This window comes from Manis javanica, chromosome 16 (assembly GCF_040802235.1).
Source record: "Manis javanica isolate MJ-LG chromosome 16, MJ_LKY, whole genome shotgun sequence".
Taxonomy (NCBI): domain Eukaryota; kingdom Metazoa; phylum Chordata; class Mammalia; order Pholidota; family Manidae; genus Manis; species Manis javanica.
Window position 1 is genome coordinate 25522508 of NC_133171.1, and position 19153 is coordinate 25541660.

Genomic DNA, 19153 nt, shown 5'->3' on the forward strand with positions numbered 1-19153 from the left:
TTTGAGTCCACAGTTTGTCTGGTTCTCATGAAGTATGACTGCTTAGGTGAGGGGAGTGATGGTAAGGCCTCATATATAAAGTGGAAAGGAAGATTTGGTTTTAGGAATCTTATCTGAAATGTACTGAACTTAAAGGCTATTAGCAACCAATTCCTTTGAGAAGTCACATTTCAGCATGTTCTTCTCTCAAATGTTCTGGTTACTAATAGCTTCCTCTTCATAATTGCCTTTATAACTTTTTCAAGAGGCTAAAGAAAGTGGCAAGGAGAAGCATGTGGGAACTCTAGATTTGTCTGCATAAATGTTTCCTAGCTGTCATCAATCGGAGTCATATCTTTCTCATCACACAGCACCTCCTTCAGTCCTCAGCACACGCGAACCCTCACAGGATGACTTTGCTGACGGACGCCCAGGAAGATAAAAGCGACTGCACGGACAACTTGTTCACATTCAGAGTTCTGCCTCAAAATAAAGTATTTGATTAAACTCAGTGGGGAAAATGTGTGTAGCAGCCAGGGCAGCCAAAGATAAAAGTAACTTATTACCTGCCGAAGACGGAACACGGGTTCTGTTTGTCACTGCTTCGGCGCGAGTCACTGCTCAACTCGAGCTGGGAAGTTCCTTGGGACTGGTGACTCCTTCAGAGCTGTCCCTTTAGCACTGGGAGGTTTTCCCTTCTTACCGCAGGGAGAGTGTACTGATCTCGCCAGAAAGAGTCAAGCTCAACGCTCAGAGAGAGACAGAGACAGAGACCGAGAGGGCGAGAGAGAGAAGAACGCATCTTTGGGTTTTAGGGGTTAGCAGGAAGGGGCGCAGAGGCAGCCAACTGAGAGCTCACAGGGCTTTTATCCTCCTGAGCAAGTGCCAGCCAAGGATCCAGATACCCGCCCTTGGAGCCTGTGTGAGCTGTGGATTTGGAGATGGTTCAGGGAGTAAAGGCCACGGGCTTAGGGAAGATCCCGGGCTTCTGCCTAATTTAGCCAAAGGGCAGTTGAGTTGGGGCACATTACTTTAGAGCCATCAAAGATGTGTGATGCATTTAATTTGGGGATTACTGGCTCCCCGTATGTTCTGAAGCTTGTTAACCCTACATACATATTTTTGTGTGGGATGAAGGAGAGTTGAACAAAAAATATTAGCTGATGACAGCAGGTCATTTCAGCCACTGCCCCCAGAGGGGATATGGAGGGAGAGGGCTATGGGTAGGTACGTCAAAAGGTCTGGACTTCATTAATTCTCCTTTAATTCTCCCCCCTCCACTCACTTCCATGCCCTCACAGGCCTTGAGGTGTCTCAGACTCTGTTTATTGCTCAAAAGTGTAAATTTTGTTTGTAAAACCTCCTGATATTAATATTCACCCGTTTATTCAATTAATTTTCCAAATGCACCCAAGGCAGGAGGGGTTTGGTGAACCGCCCCCAATAGCACTGTGTGAGGACGGCAGGCTGTGCCCTGCATGAGGCGGGGTCCTGGTCCTGCCCTTCAGGTGGGAGGCCGGCCCTTGGCCAAACAGACGGCCGGCAGGGGACACCGTGGCCAGGCGGGGTGCACTCCCGGGACCCTGTTTTCTGTATCTCAGCCGGTTTCAGGGGGGCCTGCTTGCCAGTATTTTGTTACTGCTTTGTGTTTTTTTAAAATATATTGTAGAATTTATTTATATTTCACCTTTTAAGAGCCAGAACATAAGAAATTTCACTTTCTAAAAAGTCATCTTATTAAGAAATACATGACGTGCCCTCATTACAAGAAAACAGGTCAATTTCTCCCACCACCGGTGAGATGGACACACCTTAATCACTTCCCTCAAATGAAGGTTTTGTCCAGTTTCCCTCCAGACTTCTAAAGACGTGATCTCCACTCGGGGAGGTTTGAGGGAACTCTTCCCAGAGATCACAGCGACAAGGACGCCCTAACGTTTGGGGCAGAAGCTCCTGCCCCCGCAGCGCCATCTCCTGCCAGGACGGACCGCAGCCCAGAGCACCGCCACCGCTCGCCCTCCACTGACTAGAAACACTTCCATGTTTAGACTAGACATGTTTCCACTGCAAAAACAAACCCAATTCCATAGTCTTTTTCTCTGTCTCCTGTTAGTGACTTGGCGATAAGGTTCCCGGTTCCTCAGGCTTCAGGTTGCAGAGCCTCTCGGGTCACCTTCTCCAGGAAACACAATATTTCCCATGAGGTGGCATGCAGCCTTGGGGTGCCCACATGGTGGCCCTGCAAGGGTTTGAGGGCTCCTGCTTTACTAGAGAGTGTGACCCTGGGGGCTGGGGACAGAGAGTGACCCTGGGGGCTTGGGGACAGAGTGTGACCCTGGGGGCTGGGGACAGAGAGTGTGACCCAGGGGGGCTGGGGACAGAGAGTGACCCTGGGGGGTTGGGAACAGAGAATGACGCTGGGTGGCTGGGGACAGAGAATGTGACCCTGGGGGGCTAGGGATAGAGAGTGTAATTCTGGGGGGCTGGGGAGAGAGTGTGTGACCCTGGGGGGCTGGGAACAGAGAGTGTAACCCTAGGGGGCTGGGGACAGAGAGTGTGACCCTGGGGGGCTGGGGACAGAGAGTGTGACCCTGGGGGGCTGGGAACAGAGAATGTGACCCTGGGGGGCTGGTGTCAGAGAGTGTGACCCTGGGGGGTTGGGAACAGAGAATGACCCTGGGGGGCTGGGTATAGAGAGTGTGATCCTGGGGGGCTGGGGAGAGAGTGTGTGACCCTGGGGGGCTGGGGACAGAGAGTGTAACCCTAGGGGGCTGGGGACAGAGAATGTGATCCTGGGGGGCTGGGGACAGAGAGTGTGACCCTGGGGAGCTGGGGACAGAGAGTGTAACCCTCGGGGGCTGGGGACAGAGAGTGACCCTGGGGAGCTGGGGACAGAGAATGACCCTGGGGCACTGGGGTACCGAGTGTATGACCTTGGGGACCCAGGGACAGAGTGTGACCCTGGGGGGCTGGGGACAGAGTGTCTGATCCCAGGAAGCTGGGGACAGACAAAGGTGCCAATCTGAGGGAAAAGAGGGCCAGCCTGAGGCTCTGAGCACAGGGACCTGTGACCGATCGCTCAGCCTCCCGGGACCATCTCTGGATCCAGGCGCGCAACCGCTCTAACGGCGATTCAGGGCCCCCCTCCGGGCAGGGCAGAGGCAGGCAGAAGAGTTTATCCCCTGGTCCCTGCTCCTGCTGATTGAACCGCCCCCAGCCTCCCCTCTCCACGCCGACCTTCCTGCCCTCTGGGTAGCGTACGTGTGGACCATGGGAGGTCCTCGGGCAGCCGATGCCCCTGCGTCAGGGGAGAAGCCCCGGGGCAGCAGGTGGGTATGCGTGGCCCTAAGCCGCAGTGCCGCAGGCTGCCTCGCCTGGAGTTGGTCGGAGCCCATGCAGAGCTGGTAGTTATCCAGCCGCCGGGACAGCAGGACAGGTGAGGCTCGGAGGACCTGAGGTGTCCGAGAGGTGGCTGACAATGGGGCCGCTCTGCAGCTACTTGGCACTTTTTACCCCTTCCTCAGAGCTGCCTCCTGAGGGCACAGACGCTCCTGATGCATGACACTTCCTGGAATTCCGCTGGGAAACTTGGCCTGCTTCTCACCCGGCTCCCGCTGCAGCCCCGTGGCTTTGACCAGCCGCCTCGTCGCTCACCCGCTCCCATCCCTTCCTCCCCTTCTCTCCCGACACGCAGCGGGCTTAGGGTCTACGGCCATTTCGTACTTTCACTGGAGGTCGAGTTTTTCTTCTTCTTCCAGGTAACCAACTATTCTGGTTTGTTCTGCCCCAGATTCAGCCACTGAGAATTCAGTGTTCCGGGAAACCTCTGGGTTCTGGGCAAACCAGGGGGGCTGGTTGTCTTACATTGTTTTGGGGTGATTTTTTTAAGAAAAGGGGCATAAATGCCTTTTCTCAAACATCCTAATCTGAAAGTCCTGTCAATCCCATTATCCATGGTGATTTTTGTCTTTTCCCAACTCTTCATTAGTAATTCGCAGTTGGGAGAACCACTAGGGAATGCCAAGCAGATGCAGTTCTGACCCCGACCCGAGAGGGACACTGGGGTTGTCAGAGGCACCATCTGCCTGAAAGGAAGCCATGCTTCGGGAGGCGCATTAGACATCTGAGGGCGTGTTACAAATTATTTCACAGAAAGATTTTGTTTTATGGGTCAAATTATCCCTTAGATATTCTAACCATAATGATTCTGTGAAATGACTTTGAAAATAAAAGTCCCCTATTAATGGTTACCATTAATTATAGTCGTTATTAAATATTTATGAACTATATATATTTTTTGTATTAGTCAAAGTTCTCCAGAAAATAGATGTGTATATATGCAGGGAGAGAGAAAGATTTATTGATTTATTTCCAGGCATTGGCTTGTGCCAGCGTGCGGGCTGAGAAGCACCGCGGTCCGCTGTCCACAAGCCAGAGGCCCTGGAAACCCGCTGCCGTCCCATCTGCGTTTGCAGGCCTGGAACCAGGAGAACCTGTGGTGTAACTAAGGCTGATCACCGGGTGTTAAGTCCAGTCACATTCCTGGACGTGTTGTGCCATCTTTGCACCGTCTTCAAAGGTTTCTCCTTTAGGAACTGGTTCTGGCAGTGGTGTCGCTCAAAGAAGACAGACAGTGATGGAGTTGAACCTTGAATTCCGAAGCCATGGCTGGCTTATATTAGAAGTCTGCTCTGTGCTTTATTTATAGAAGCAGTTTTGAAGAAAGTTCTATTACCTTAGCTTAAGACAAAATTTTTGATGTAGTATTTTCGAGATTCATCAGGTGCAATGATCACCAGTATCTTAAAAAAGATCTCTCCTTCAAGGACAGTTCAAGACTTTTCATTTGCTTCTCCCATGATAATAATTTGATCTAAAGAGGGTTGGTATTCCTGGTATGATTTCACTCTTAATTATGATTAATTATGGTTTAATTCTAACCACACTTTTTGTAAACTCAAATTCATAAGTTATTTTTAGAAAAAAAGATCACCCTCTGTACTTTCTGATACGTCTTCCCATGAAGTCTTTTTTGTCACTTGGCTAAATTTTCATTCCCACTTGTACATTTTGAGGTTTTCCATCAGATGGGCACATTTATGTTACTATGGCCTTTACAAACACAATTTATTGATATATTGATCCTGCCAATTATGGGATTTTATTGTTAGATGCTTTTTATTATTCCACTGTTCTCTAAAACAGGATCTTAGTTTAAAGTAAGACAGTTAATCTTTAAATAGCAAAATATTTCTAAGCATTTAAAAGGCATGTTTTAGCAGTTAAATCTCTTTAAAATCACCTTAATCTCATTATCCTTAGTAAATCACTTTGATATCTAAGCATGACAGTTACCTACCTGGGCTCCCCCTTGTCTGTGGACCTTGTGGATAAAACAGTCCGGCATGGTTAGGAAGCCCTGCAACCAACAGCAGTAAGAATCCTTAGAGGCATCGCCGCACTTCATGTTTCTTAATCATATCCTATAATATGGAAAGAATACATTTTGTAACCCTATGAAACACTTCCATCAAACAAATCTGCTTTAATATGGTAACATTCTCTGGGTTTTGTGCTAATTTAATTTCTGAACTAAAAAGAAGATATTTTATGGTTATCCTGATGCTCCAGTTTGATCTTGACCAGGTAAGGAAAATTTATTTCTTGCATAATTTTGCATGCAGTTTTTGTTGTTATTGTTCAGCTTTGGGATGTAGAGAGATGTTGCATTCACCAGGAAAACAGCAACACAAAACAGTTCTATGATTATAAAGTGAGAGTTAGTTCTGGGAAATCTTTTAATTGAATTCTCATGAAAAGCAATAATGAAAAATATACATCTACTGGAAACTAAAAATAAGAATCAAATTATATTCTCAAATCCATCAATGCCTTCCTTCTCCATCCATTGGGAGATAATGATCCAATGAAATAAAGCAGTTACCAGGGTAGCCATCACAGTCCCCATCAATTTATTTCCTTAGCTCTAGACGGAAAGTAGAACCCTGAAGTACAGGTAATGGACAGATAACAATTATTTGTATGGATTTATTTTCCCTTCATTCGGCATAAGGCTATTTGCAGAGAGAAATATCATTCGGTATGAGAAAGAATAGGTACTGATTCGTGCATCATGTGATGTGTAGCGTTCCCAGAAATAAGTGTTCTTCTCCAGGGTCTGGTGGAGGGATGGTACACGCTGGATTGGAAGGGCGACAGCTGGTCCAAGGGCAGGCACCTCACAGATGAGCGGTGGCCTACTGAATGACCTGGCATGAAAATTATACTCAAACTGGGACAAATGAGATGTGATATTCTCTCTTAGGAACCTAAAATGTATAAATAAAACATACCTGAAAAATTAAGTTCACCTGTTTCTTTTTATTTTTCTAAATGTAAATAGAAATGTACTAGATATAATTATAATTACACTTATCAAGACAGTGTAGACAACCCAAATAAGAGGTTGTATTATTTCTCAGTGGGTAATATCTATTATTTTAGTAGAGAAAAGAAGGCTGTTATAATAATTAATTATTGAGTAGTTTAATATCTATCCATAATTTCTCTATAATGGGTTATCTAATAAATTATGGCAGTGTAGTCCTATGCTTATGATTTTGCACATAAATGATTAAATGTTAATAGAAGCAACTGTTTCAAGAGGATGTTCAATAGAACCACAGAGAAAGGCTTATGGCATCACATAAATGGAGGTCCCTGTTAGTGCCCAGAGGCAGCACTGACAATGCTCCAACTGTCACAGTCCTCTAGAGAAGCAGCTGCAGGATATAAGGGAATCCACAATAGAAGAATCCAGGCAGACCAGGAGGAGAAGGCAAATTAGGGTAGGCAGTCACACCTGTGGCATAATGCAGCCAATCCTTTGCACATGCAAAGGTTAAGACTGTGAAGTATGCCTAGATACCCAGAGATGAACAGCCTACCACACATGAATTACAGAGTACAGACAGGACCAGCGGAGAGATTCTCTTCTTAGCCCCACTGTTTAAGCTTTATCACTAGTTTATTAGTGGTGACTTGGAGACAGCTAAAACCAATGTATATCCAAAAAAGAGTATTGCATATACACATATAGAATACATTGCATATAGTCATCCTTAAAGAAGACAGTTCATAGGGTCTCAAAATATTACTTGGCTTCACGTATTTTCAAGAGTACCTCTGGTACTATTGGACGTAGTCATACAAAGATCAAACTATTTGCATCCTTTGGCTTAGTTTATTTCTTTGCAAAGGATTATTGTACTACCATAAACATTATTTTAATGAACTATTTTTAATATGAGAAAATGTTTATGTTTTATGGAAAAAAACGATATAATTCTATGTAAAGGTCAAAAACTTTGTAACGTTCGAGGACTGGATAGAAAGAAATATATCGAAATATTTTCAGAATTGAGGTAGCAGGATTATGGACTTTTCTTTTTTTCTGCTTTTCTTATTTTCCAAATTTCTTGGTTATGATCATGATGACTTTTACTTGAAACTATGTTTATAACAAGAAAAAATTTTAATGACAAGGGAAGATTATCATGAGAGATACTATTTAAAGTCCAAAAAACAAAAGCTAAGAGACAATGTTGAGGTGAGAAGGCTATAAGAATAACATAATAGCTGTCTGTAATATGTGGAGGATGATTTTTCACAAGGGTTAGTCAGGTTTCGTCAGCCTCCATAAACCCTCAGCCCGATAGAAGCGATCCGACGGTCGGCAAGAGACAGTCGGCACAAAGGAGAAGCTACGCAGGGCCCCTGATGCGTGAACACAGCTCTGCTGATCTCAGGCTGAGAGTCAGTGATGGTCGTAGTAACAGCAGATAACATTTTTGAAGTACCTACAATGTATTCTAAAGTGATTTGCATGTTTTTAAATTCTAACTTGTGGCAATGCTCTGTGGCAATTAGTCAGAGCTGAAGAACCAGAGACCCAAAGAACTACTGATTTTTAAAGATCCTAATAAGTGATGGATATCCCGATGACCCGTTTCAGAGTACATGTTTTATTTCTGGGTGTAATTTCTTAACTCCTATTTTATGATCCAGAATCTTTTCAGTTAGGGCGCTGGTAAAATCTTAAATAATTCTCTCTGCTATGTGTTTATTTAAGACCCCTCTGTAGGAGAACTTTTTGACAGTCCTAGTATTCCAAGCTTTTAAAAAATTACCTTCATCAACACTTTAAACTTTTTTCTCTGTGAACAAGTCTGTTAAGAAAATGAAAAATCAAGCTATTGGCTGGGACAGAAATATTTGCAAACCACATACCTGACAAAAACTTGTACCTTGAATATAAAAAAGAACTCTATAAATTCAAGAGTGAAAACAAACAATCCAGTTCGAAGATGGGAAAAAACATGACCAGACATTTCACCACAAGGATATATGAACGGTAAATAAGCACATCAAAAATGCGCCATGTACTCAGCAATTGGAGAAATATGATTTAAAACTATCCAGAGAGCAGCTAGTCTAGTTCCAGGGACAAGATGGAGCCTTGCATTTCTTGTTATTAATCCCACTAAAGCAAAGTAAAAAATCCTGGACATTACGTGGTGAACAAACATTGGAAGAATCTGAAAGGTGGAGAGGAGGAGGCCGACCAGCTAGGCACCTGGGGCCTGAGAAACAACACTGGGGCGAGTCCTCTGGGTTTTCTATTTGCCTCATGTCCCTGACTGTGTGCTGCAGAAGGAGGGACCCGAAAACCCAGACAAAACAAAGCCCTTCTCCCTCAAGTCAGAGGACAAGAAGACAGGCAGCCTGGCAACATGGAAAACTTTAAAACAGTAATGTCCCTCCCAACTGTAGCCAAACACCATGGACAAAATTGTGGCTGTGCCTCTACCCCAACAGCAAAGGCAGAGTGGGGAGCCTAAGTTTCCACCCTGGTGAGGCTGCAAGAAACTCCCCCCGCCACAAGAGGGGGCCACTGGACATGGAGAGGGCAGCCAAAATCTCACCTCCTCCCAAGGCTAACAATCTCCCTCTCCTGACTCCCTCTCTCACAGTGTCAGTGGGGCCCACGGCAGGAGTGGGAATGAGACATTCCTCACCCTCCAAGTCAGAGTGGTGTCGGTGAAGCCCAGCGGGGAGCCTGGATGCCCACACCCACCAGGGGCAGCAAGGTGTCCTCCTCTGGGGACTCCACTGTGGCTAAGTGGGGAACATGGCTTCCACTTCTAGTTGGCAGTAGTGAAGTAATGCTCCCTTTTCCCACTGATATGATGTCAAAGGAGAGCTGCTGAAACAGATTGCTTAAATAAGATACAGAGCCTCATAACACAGTAACCAAAATATCCAGACACAATAGAAAACCACCTGTCATATGAAGACACAGGAAATTCTCACCTCAACTGGAGGAAAGACGATCAACAGAAGAAAACACCAAGATGAAACAGATGTTGAAATTATAGGACGAGGATTTTAAAGCAGCCATCATAAAAATATTCCAACAAGGTTGAAATAGTTGAAAAAAAGTCTCAGCAAAGACAGAGTGGGGAGAAGATGGAGCCTTGCATTTCTTGTTATTAATCCTACTAAAGATTAATTTAAAAAACAAATTTAAAAAGAAAACATAATAAAAGAACTAAATAGAAAATTTTAGAGCTGAAAAATACAATGACCAAACTTAGAAGTTGATGGGCTTCACTGCAGGAGAGGACAGAGGAAACGATTTGAACTTTGAATGAAGAACAATAGGAATAGAACAATAGAGATTTCCCAGACTATAAAGAAGAAAGTGGACTGAAAATAAAAAGCAATAGAATTTCAGAGATCTGTGGGAACTATAACAAAAGACTAACACTTGTACTATTAGAATCCCAGAAGTAAAGAAGAAAGAGAGTGGAATTTAAAGTATTCAAATAAATAATGGATGGAATTTCCCCCAAATTGACAAAAGACAAACCTACAGATTCAAGAAGCTGAGGAAATACCAAACAGTAGGAACTCACAATGAAATCAAGGCCCTGAAGCCCCATAATTGAACTTGTGAAAACTGAAGATAGAGAAAAAGTCTGGGAAACATCAAAAGGGAAACAAGAACTTCCCTGTGGACGAAAACAATTTCAATGACAGTGGATTTCTCATCAGAAATCATGAGGCCAGAGAAAGTGACACAATATTTCTCAACTGCTAAAAGAAAGAACTGTCAACAGAGAATTTTATGTCCAATGAAAATAACCTTCAGGAATGAAGGGGAATCAAGACATTCCCAGATTAATAAAATCTAAGAGAATTTATTGCCAACAGACCAAACCTAAAAAGAATGGCCAGATGATATTTTCCTAAACAGAAAGGAAATGATAAAAGAAGGAATCTTGGGACAAACAAAAAAAAAGAAAAACAGAAAGTAAAAACCGACCAGACTTCCCTTTCTCTCCTGAGCTTCTAAATTATATTTTAGGCTGAAGCAAAAATTACAATACTGTTTGTATATTATGTATGTAGAGAAAATATTTAAGACAAATATAAATGGTGAAAGATAGAGATACATAAATAAAGGTAAGGTTTCTATACTTTATTAGAACTGATAAAATGATGGCACCAATAGACTGTGACAAGTTATGCATGCATAATGTAATACCTACAAAAATCACTAAAAAACTATACAAAAATCACTAAAAAACTATATCACTAAAAATCACTAAAAAATTAAAAATAAATTTTGAAGAATGTTCAAAATAACCCTTAAGAAGGCAGCAAAAAAAAAAAAAAAATAGAGAAATGAAAAACAGAAAGAAAAATAGAAAACCAAAAACCAAAATGTCAGGAGTCAGTCCTAAAAAATGTCAATAATTACATTAAATATAAATTACATTAATGCACCAATTAAAAGTCAGAGATTGGCAGAGTGCACTAAAAAATGTGACTCACTTATATGCAGTCTACAAGAAACTCACCTGTAGGCATACAAATATAACAATACAGGTAGGCTGAATGTAAAAGAACAGAAAAAGCTATCCCATACAAATATCAATCAAAATGGAGCACAAAGAGCTATAATAATATCATATAAAGTATACTTCAAAACAAAGAAAATTACCAGGGACAGAGACTATCATTACATAATGATAAAGGAATAATCCACCAAAATGACATAACAATCCTAAATGTGTAAACACCATAAAACAGAGCTGCAAAATATGTGAAGCAAAAAAATGATAGAAATGAAAGTGAAAAGCTAGACTTCATCTGTTTAGGGGTAAGTAATATCAATAGCAAATATTTATCAAGCATACACTTGATGTCACACACTCTTATAACCTATACATGCAGTTTCTTATATAATCCTCAAGTTTAAGAGACAAGTAATATATTAATCCATTTTTGAGATGACAAAATAGAATCTCAGAGAAGTTAATTAATCAATTTTTCACAATTACTATAGTACCATATTCCACAAAGCAAGGTGGGACATGAAATGTTTTCGGGGTAGTTGGTAAGCCTGCCTTCCTATATTAATATCTCTTGCTCTTATCATTGAAGCCCACATGTCCTGTCAGGAGGAAGACCTTTCAATTTCTGATTAGAAATATGTCTGATCCATGATGGAAGAAGAAAAACTGCACAGGGAAAAAATGGAGAATGCACAGATATGAAGCTCTCTGGGACATAGTGGAACCCTTGGTGACTTGCTCAAGAAATGTTCTAGGAGGCGGAGCCAACATGGCGGCATGAGTAGGACAGTGGGAATCTCCTCCCAAAAACATATTTATTTTTGAAAATACAACAAATACAACTAATCCTAAAAGAGAGACCAGAAGACACAGGACAACAGCCAGACTACATCCACACGTGCGAGAGCCCAGCACCTGGTGAAAGGGGTAAGATATAAGCCCCGGCCCGGCGGGATCCGAGCGCCCCTCCCCCCAGCTCCCGGCGGGTGGAGAGGAGTCAGTAGGGAGGGGGAGGGAGCCCAGGACGGCTGAGCACCCAGCTCCAGCCACCCGCACCAGAGTGCAGACACAGTGCATGCATGGAGGGCTGGAAACTAGGGAAACAGGGCAGCAAGACCTCTGAGCGGGTCCTGAAGCTGATGCCCCTGTGACAAAGAAAAGTGAGTGCTTTTTGAAAGTCTTAAAGGGACAGGGACGTAACAGCTGGATGGAAACAACACAGGTCACAGTCCAGTAGATGGAAATTACAGGGAAAACCGGGCGTACTAACCCCCTGGGCAACAGCTCTGAGACCCCTCATGGAGGGAAACAGCCAAACAGTCCCCCATCCATTACCCCTCCGGGGCGCGGCCATAACAGAGAAGCAGCCTAAGGCTGGCCATGCCCTCAGAAAGGGAGCTTCGTCCATACCGGCCGGGCAAGACACAAAGACCCAATCTACACGCAATTACCCAACACAAGCCACTAGGGGTCGCAGTTGTCCCAGCAAAGAAAGGCCAGTAGCAAGTGGAAAGTTTGGCCCCCCCAGCTGACAGTCAATAGCACCTATCAACATGAAAAGGCAAAAAAATATGATCCAGACAAGAATAACCCAGACAGCTTCGGCATCTGCTACATCTTCCCCTGAGAAGGAACCTGGGGAGATAGATTTAACCAGTCTTCCTGAAAAAGAATTCAGAACAAAAGTCATAACCATACTGATGGACTTGCAGAGAAATATGCAAGAACTAAGAAAGAATACAGAAATAAAACAAGCTCTGGAAGGACTTTAAAACAGAATGGACGAGATGCAAGAAACCGTTAATGGACTAGAAAACAGAGAACAGGAACGCAGAGAAGATGATGCAGAGAGAGAGAAAAGGATCTCCAGGAATGAAAAAATTCTAAGAGAGCTGAGTGACCAATTGAAAAGGAACAATATCCACATTATAGGGGTACCAGAAGAAGAAGAAGAGAGAAAAAGGGATAGAAAGTGTCTTTGAAGAAATAATTGCTGAAAACTTCCCCAAACTAGGGGAGGAAATGGCCTCTCAGATCACAGAGGTACACAGAACTCCCATGACAAGGGATCCAAGGAGGGCAACACCAAGACACATAATAATTAAAATGTCAAAGACCAAAAACAAGGACAAAGTATTAAAGGCAGCCAGAGAGAAAAAAAAGGTTACCTACAAAGGAAAACCTATCAGGCTATCATCAGACATCTCAACAGAAACTCTACAGGTCAGAAGAGAATGGCATGATATACTTAATGCAATGAAACAGAAGGGCCCTGAACCAAGACTACTGTATCCAGCACGAATATCATTTAAATATGATGGCGGGATTAAACAATTCCCAGACAAGCAAAAGTTGAGGGAATTTGCCTCCCACAAACCACCTCTACAGGGCATCTTACAGGGACTTCTGTAGATGGGAGCACTCCTAAAAAGAGCACAGAACAAAACACCCAACATATGAAGAAGGGAGGAGGAGGAATAAGAAGGGAGAGAAATAAAGAATCATCAGACCATGTTTATAATAGCTCAACAAGTGAGTTAATTTAGACAGTGAGACAGTAAAGAAGCTAACCCTGAACCTTTCGTAACCACAAACTTAAAGCCTCCAATGGCAATAAGTACATACCTTTCAATAATCACCCTAAATGTAAATGGACTGAATGCACCAATCAAAAGACACAGAGTAAGAGAATGGATAAAAAAGCAAGATCCATCCATATGCTGCTTACAAGAGACTCACCTGAAACCAAAAGACATGCACAGACTTAAAGTAAAGGGATGGAAAAAGATATTCCATGCAAACAACAGAGAGAAAAAAAGCAGGTGTTGCAATTCTAGTATCAGACAAAACAGGCTTCAAAATAAAGAAAGTAACAAAAGATAAAGAAGGACATTACATAATGATAAAGGGCTCAGTCCAACAAGAGGATATAACTGTTATAAATATATATGCACCCAATACAGGAGCACCAACATATCTGAAACAAATACTAACAGAACTAAAGGAGGAAATAGAATGCAATGCATTCATTCTGGGAGACTTCAACACAACACTCACTCCAAAGGACAGATCCACCAGACAGAAAATAAGTAAGGACACAGAGGCACTGAACAACACACTAGAACAGATGGACCTAATAGACATCTACAGAACTCTACATCCAAAAGAAACAGGATACACATTCTTCTCAAGTGCACATGGAACATTCTCCAGAATAGACAACATACTAGGCCACAAAAAGAGCCTCAGTAAATTCCAAAAGATTGAAATCCTACCAACCAACTTTTCAGACCACAAAGGCATAAAACTAGAAATAAACTGTACAAAGAAAGCAAAAAGGCTCACAAACACATGGAGGCTTAACAACATGCTCCTAAATAATCAATGGATCAATGACCAAATCAAAATGGAGATCCAGCAATATATGGAAACAAACGACAACAACAACACAAAGCCCCAACTACTGTGGAATACAGCAAAAGCAGTCTTAAGAGGAAAGTATATAGCAATCCAGGCATATTTAAAGAAGGAAGAACAATCCCAAATGAATGGTCTAATGTCACAATTATCGAAATTGGAAAAAGAAGAACAAATGAGGCCTAAGGTCAGCAGAAGGAGGGACATAATAAAGATCAGAGAAGAAATAAATAAAATTGAGAAGAATAAAACAATAGCAAAAATCAATGAAATCAAGAGCTGGTTCTTCGAGAAAATAAACAAAATAGATAAGCCTCTACCCAGACTTATTAAGAGGAAAAGAGAGTAAACACAAATCAAAAGAATCAGAAACGAGAAAGGAAAAATCATGACGGACCCCACAGAAATACAAAGAATTATTAGAGAGTACTATGAAAATCTATATGCTAACAAGCTGGGAAACCTAGGAGAAATGGACAACTTCCTAGAAAAATACAACCTTCCAAGAGTGACCCAGAAAGAAACAGAAAATCTAAACAGACCAATTACCAGCAACGAAATTGAAGCTGTAATCAAAAAACTACCAAAGAACAAAATCCCCGGGCCGGATGGATTCACCTCGGAATTTTATCAGACATACAGGGAAGACATAATACCCATTCTCCTTAAAGTGTTCCAAAAAATAGAAGAGGAGGGAATACTCCCAAACTCATTCTATGAAGCCAACATCACCCTAATACCAAAATCAGGCAAAGACCCCACCAAAAAAGAAAACTACAGACCAATATCCCTGATGAACATAGACGCAAAAATACTCAACAAAATATTAGCAAACTGAATTCCAAAATACATCAAAAGGATCGCACAAAATGACCAAGTGGGATTCATCCCAGGGATGCAAGGATGGTACAACATTCGAAAATCCATCAACATCATCCACCACATCAACAAAAAGAAAGACAAAAACCACATGATCATCTCCATAGATGCTGAAAAAGCATTTGACAAAATTCAACATCCATTCATGATAAAAACTCTTAGCAAAATGGGAATAGAGGGCAAGTACCTCAACATAATAAAGGCCATTTATGATAAACCCACAGCCAACATTATACTGAACAGCGAGAAACTGAAAGCTTTTCCTCTGAGATAGGGAACTAGACAGGGATGCCCACTCTCCCCACTGTTATTTAACATAGTACTGGAGGTCCTAGCCATGGCAATCAGACAAAACAAAGAAATACAAGGAATCCAGATTGGTAAAGAAGAAGTCAAACTGTCACTATTTGCAGATGACATGATATTGTACATAAAAAACCCTAAAGACTCCACCCCAAAACTACTAGAACTGATATCGGAATACAGCAAAGTTGCAGGATACAAAATTAACACACAGAAATCTGTTGCTTTCCTATACACTAACAATGAACCAATAGAAAGAGAAATCAGGAAAACAACTCCATTCACAATTGCATCAAAAAGAATAAAATACCTAGGAATAAACCTAACCAAAGAAGTGAAAGATTTATACTCTGAAAACTACAAGTCACTCTTAAGAGAAATTAAACAGGACACTAACAAATGGAAACTCATCCCATGCTCATGGCTAGGAAGAATTAATATCGTCAAAATGGCCATCCTGCCCAAAGCAATATACAGATTTGATGCAATCCCTATCAAACTACCAGCAACATTCTTCAATGATCTGGAACAAATAAGTCAAAAATTCATATGGAAACACCAAAGACCCCCGAATAGCCAAAGTAATCCTGAGAAAGAAGAATAAAGTAGGGGGGATCTCACTCCCCAACTTCAAGCTCTACTATAAAGCCATAGTAATCAAGACAATTTGGTACTGGCACAAGAACAGAGCCACAGACCAGTGGAGCAGATTAGAGACTCCAGACATTAACCCAAACATATATGGTCAATTAATATTTGATAAAGGAGCCATGGACATACAATGGCGAAATGACAGTCTCTTCAACAGATGGTGCTGGCAAAACTGGACAGCTACATGTAGGAGAATGAAACTGGACCATTGTCTAACCCCATACACAAAAGTAAACTCAAAATGGATCAAAGACCTGAATGTAAGTCATGAAACCATTTAACTGTTGGAAAAAAACATATTGGCAAAAACCTCTTAGACATAAACTGAGTGACCTCTTCTTGAATATATCTCCCCGGGCAAGGAAAACAACAGCAAAAATGAACAAGTGGGACTATATCAAGCTGAAAAGCTTCTGTACAGCGAAAGACACCATCAACAGAACAAAAAGGAACCCTACAGTATGGGAGAATATATTTGTAAATGACAGATCCGATAAAGGCTTGATGTCCAGAATATATAAAGAGCTCACATGCAAAAAAAAAAGCTCACACACCTCAACAAAAAAAAAACCAAATAACCCAATTAAGAAATGGGCAGAGGATCTGAACAGACAGTTCTCCAAAAAAGAAATACAGATGGCCAACAGACACATGAAAAGATGCTCCACATCGCTAATTATCAGAGAAATGCAAATTAAAACTACAATGAGGTATCACCTCACACCAGTAAGGATAGCTGCCATCCAAAAGACAAACAACAACAAATGTTGGCGAGGCTGTGGAGAACGGGGAACCCTCCTATACTGCTGGTGGGAATGTAAATTAGTTCAACCATTGTGGAAAGCAGTATGGAGGTGCATCAAAATGCTCAAAACAGACTTGCCATTTGACCCAGGAATTACCTAAATGTCCATCGATAGATGAATGGATAAAGAAGATGTGGTACATATACACAATGGAATACTAGTCAGCCATAAGAAGAGGGCAAATCCTACCATTTGCAGCAACTTGGATGGAGCTGGAGGGTATTATGCTCAGTGAAATAAGCCAAGCTGAGAAAGAGAAATACCAAATGATTTCACTCCTCTGTGGAGTATAACAACAAAGGAAAAACTGAAGGAACAAAACAGCAGCGGAATCACAGAACCCAAAAATGGACTAACAAGTACCAAAGGGAAAGGGACTGGGGAGGATGGGTGGGTAGGGAGGGATAAGGGGGCGGAAGAAGAAGGGGGATATTAAGATGGTGGGGAGGGAGAAAGGGGAGGGTGGGCTGCACAACACAGAGAGGACAAGTAGGGATTCTACAACATTTTGCTATGCTGATGGACAGTGACTGTAACGGGGTTTATAGGGGGGACCTGGTATAGGGGAGAGCCTAGTAAACATAACATTCTTCATGTAAGTGTAGATTAATGATAACAAAAAAAAAGAAAGAAAAGGGGGATTACTCCCTGATAGTATAAACTAACTGTAAATCAACAATTAATGCATGCTTTACATATCCTTAATTTTGATCACTTAAAGGGTGTCAGATGATCGGCTATGGAGGTACATTTTTGTGATAATATTCCTTTCTCTTAAAAAAAAAAAAGTAGTTCCTGTGTGGTGACCTCCAATGAGTTCTATACAATGGTATAAAGGGCATATCAAAGTGTGGGCAAAGGGTCTGTTTGTGTTTATACAGAGGATCAAAGCCTAATTTGGCTACCCAGAAAATGAACTAAGATATGATATGAGGAAGAACTTCCAACATCAGCACTCTCTGGAAGAGTCATACCAGAAGATGATCATAAAAAACCTCAACAAAGATCCAGGTGCTGCTACAGCTGTAGCTGCATTCATCCCACCGGTTCCTGGACTTGCCATGGGAATGAAGAAGGAGATATCTAAGCTGGCCTGTGCATACAGGAAAACAACAAATTTGACTGGATCTGTACTGTTGGAACTCAACCAAGAATTAGGAGAAGTGCAAGTTGTAGCGCTCCAAAATCTTACAACTACAGACTATCTACTGTTAAAAGAACATATGGGATGTGAACAGTTCCCAGGAATGGGTTGTTTTAATTTGTCTGATTTCTCTCAGACTGTTCAAGTACGTTTGGACAATATCCATAATATCATAGATAAATTTTCACAAATGCCTAGGATGCCTAACTGGTTTTCTTGGTTTCACTGGAGATGGCTGATAATTATAGATCTGCTTTGGTTATGTAACTGTATTCCTATTATGTTAATATGTGAGCGCAATTTAATTAGTAGCTTAAAACATATACACGCTTAAGTTACTCTACAAGAAGATATGTCAAAGAAATAATCAATCTTCCCATGTTTTCTTCCACCTGCTACTTCTATAGCTTTTCTTCTTCCTTCCTAATTACAACCCTTAAATAGAATTCGTGCCTCATATCGAATTTACCAAGTATCATAATTCCTCCAAGTGGTAAAGATACCTCATAACAAATGCTGGGCATAGAAGCCACAGGGCATAAATCTGCAAAGAAGTAAAAAGCTAACCTTTTCAAACAATATTGCTTCTCTCTCACTTACCAACTTTACATTTCCCTGTATGGCCCCGGAAGATGACTGGTTAGCCAGAGATGGGTAAGATTCCTCAAGGGAGGAACAACCTAAGACAGGCACAGTTGCATGGGGGCCATCAGGTGAGAAATTGGGGATCAACAGAGGTGAGGCTTAGAACCTCACCCCCCTGTTCTGAGAGAAATCTGCTGCATCCATGGATGTTTTATTGCCCTTATCTAGCTTGGATTAACACATAGTCTACAGGCACACACCTGATCATCTACATTTGCTCTCTTACAACACTAAACTATGTTTTCTACCTTTATCTTGCATCTACCTACCACCTCAGCATTTTATTAAAAATAATAATAATAATAAAGGGAGAAATGTGGGACCCACATATAAATCAAGTATAAAAATCAAACGAATATTCATACTTGACCTGATTGTTTATAGTTCATAATGCGTGATCAAAACTG

At 41.8% G+C, this 19153-nt stretch overlaps 2 long non-coding RNA genes across 3 annotated transcripts in view; one reads left to right on the forward strand and one right to left on the reverse strand.

Annotated features, from left to right (window-relative positions):
- Positions 1 to 2953: 2953 nt before the first annotated feature.
- LOC140846893 (uncharacterized) overlaps positions 2954 to 19153 on the forward strand; it is a 34827-nt gene continuing 18627 nt past the window's right edge. The window contains exons 1-3 of one of the 2 annotated variants that reach the window (XR_012126393.1): positions 2954 to 3415; positions 3504 to 3737; positions 3968 to 4211. This is a non-coding gene — a long non-coding RNA (uncharacterized lncRNA). Of the gene's footprint in view, positions 3416 to 3503; positions 3738 to 3967; positions 4212 to 19153 lie in introns of those variants that run through there. The other variant, XR_012126394.1, reaches the window with a different exon arrangement.
- LOC140846895 (uncharacterized) overlaps positions 5323 to 19153 on the reverse strand; it is an 80184-nt gene continuing 66353 nt past the window's right edge. The window contains exon 4 of the long non-coding RNA XR_012126396.1: positions 5323 to 5462. This is a non-coding gene — a long non-coding RNA (uncharacterized lncRNA). The remainder of the gene's footprint in view (positions 5463 to 19153) is intronic.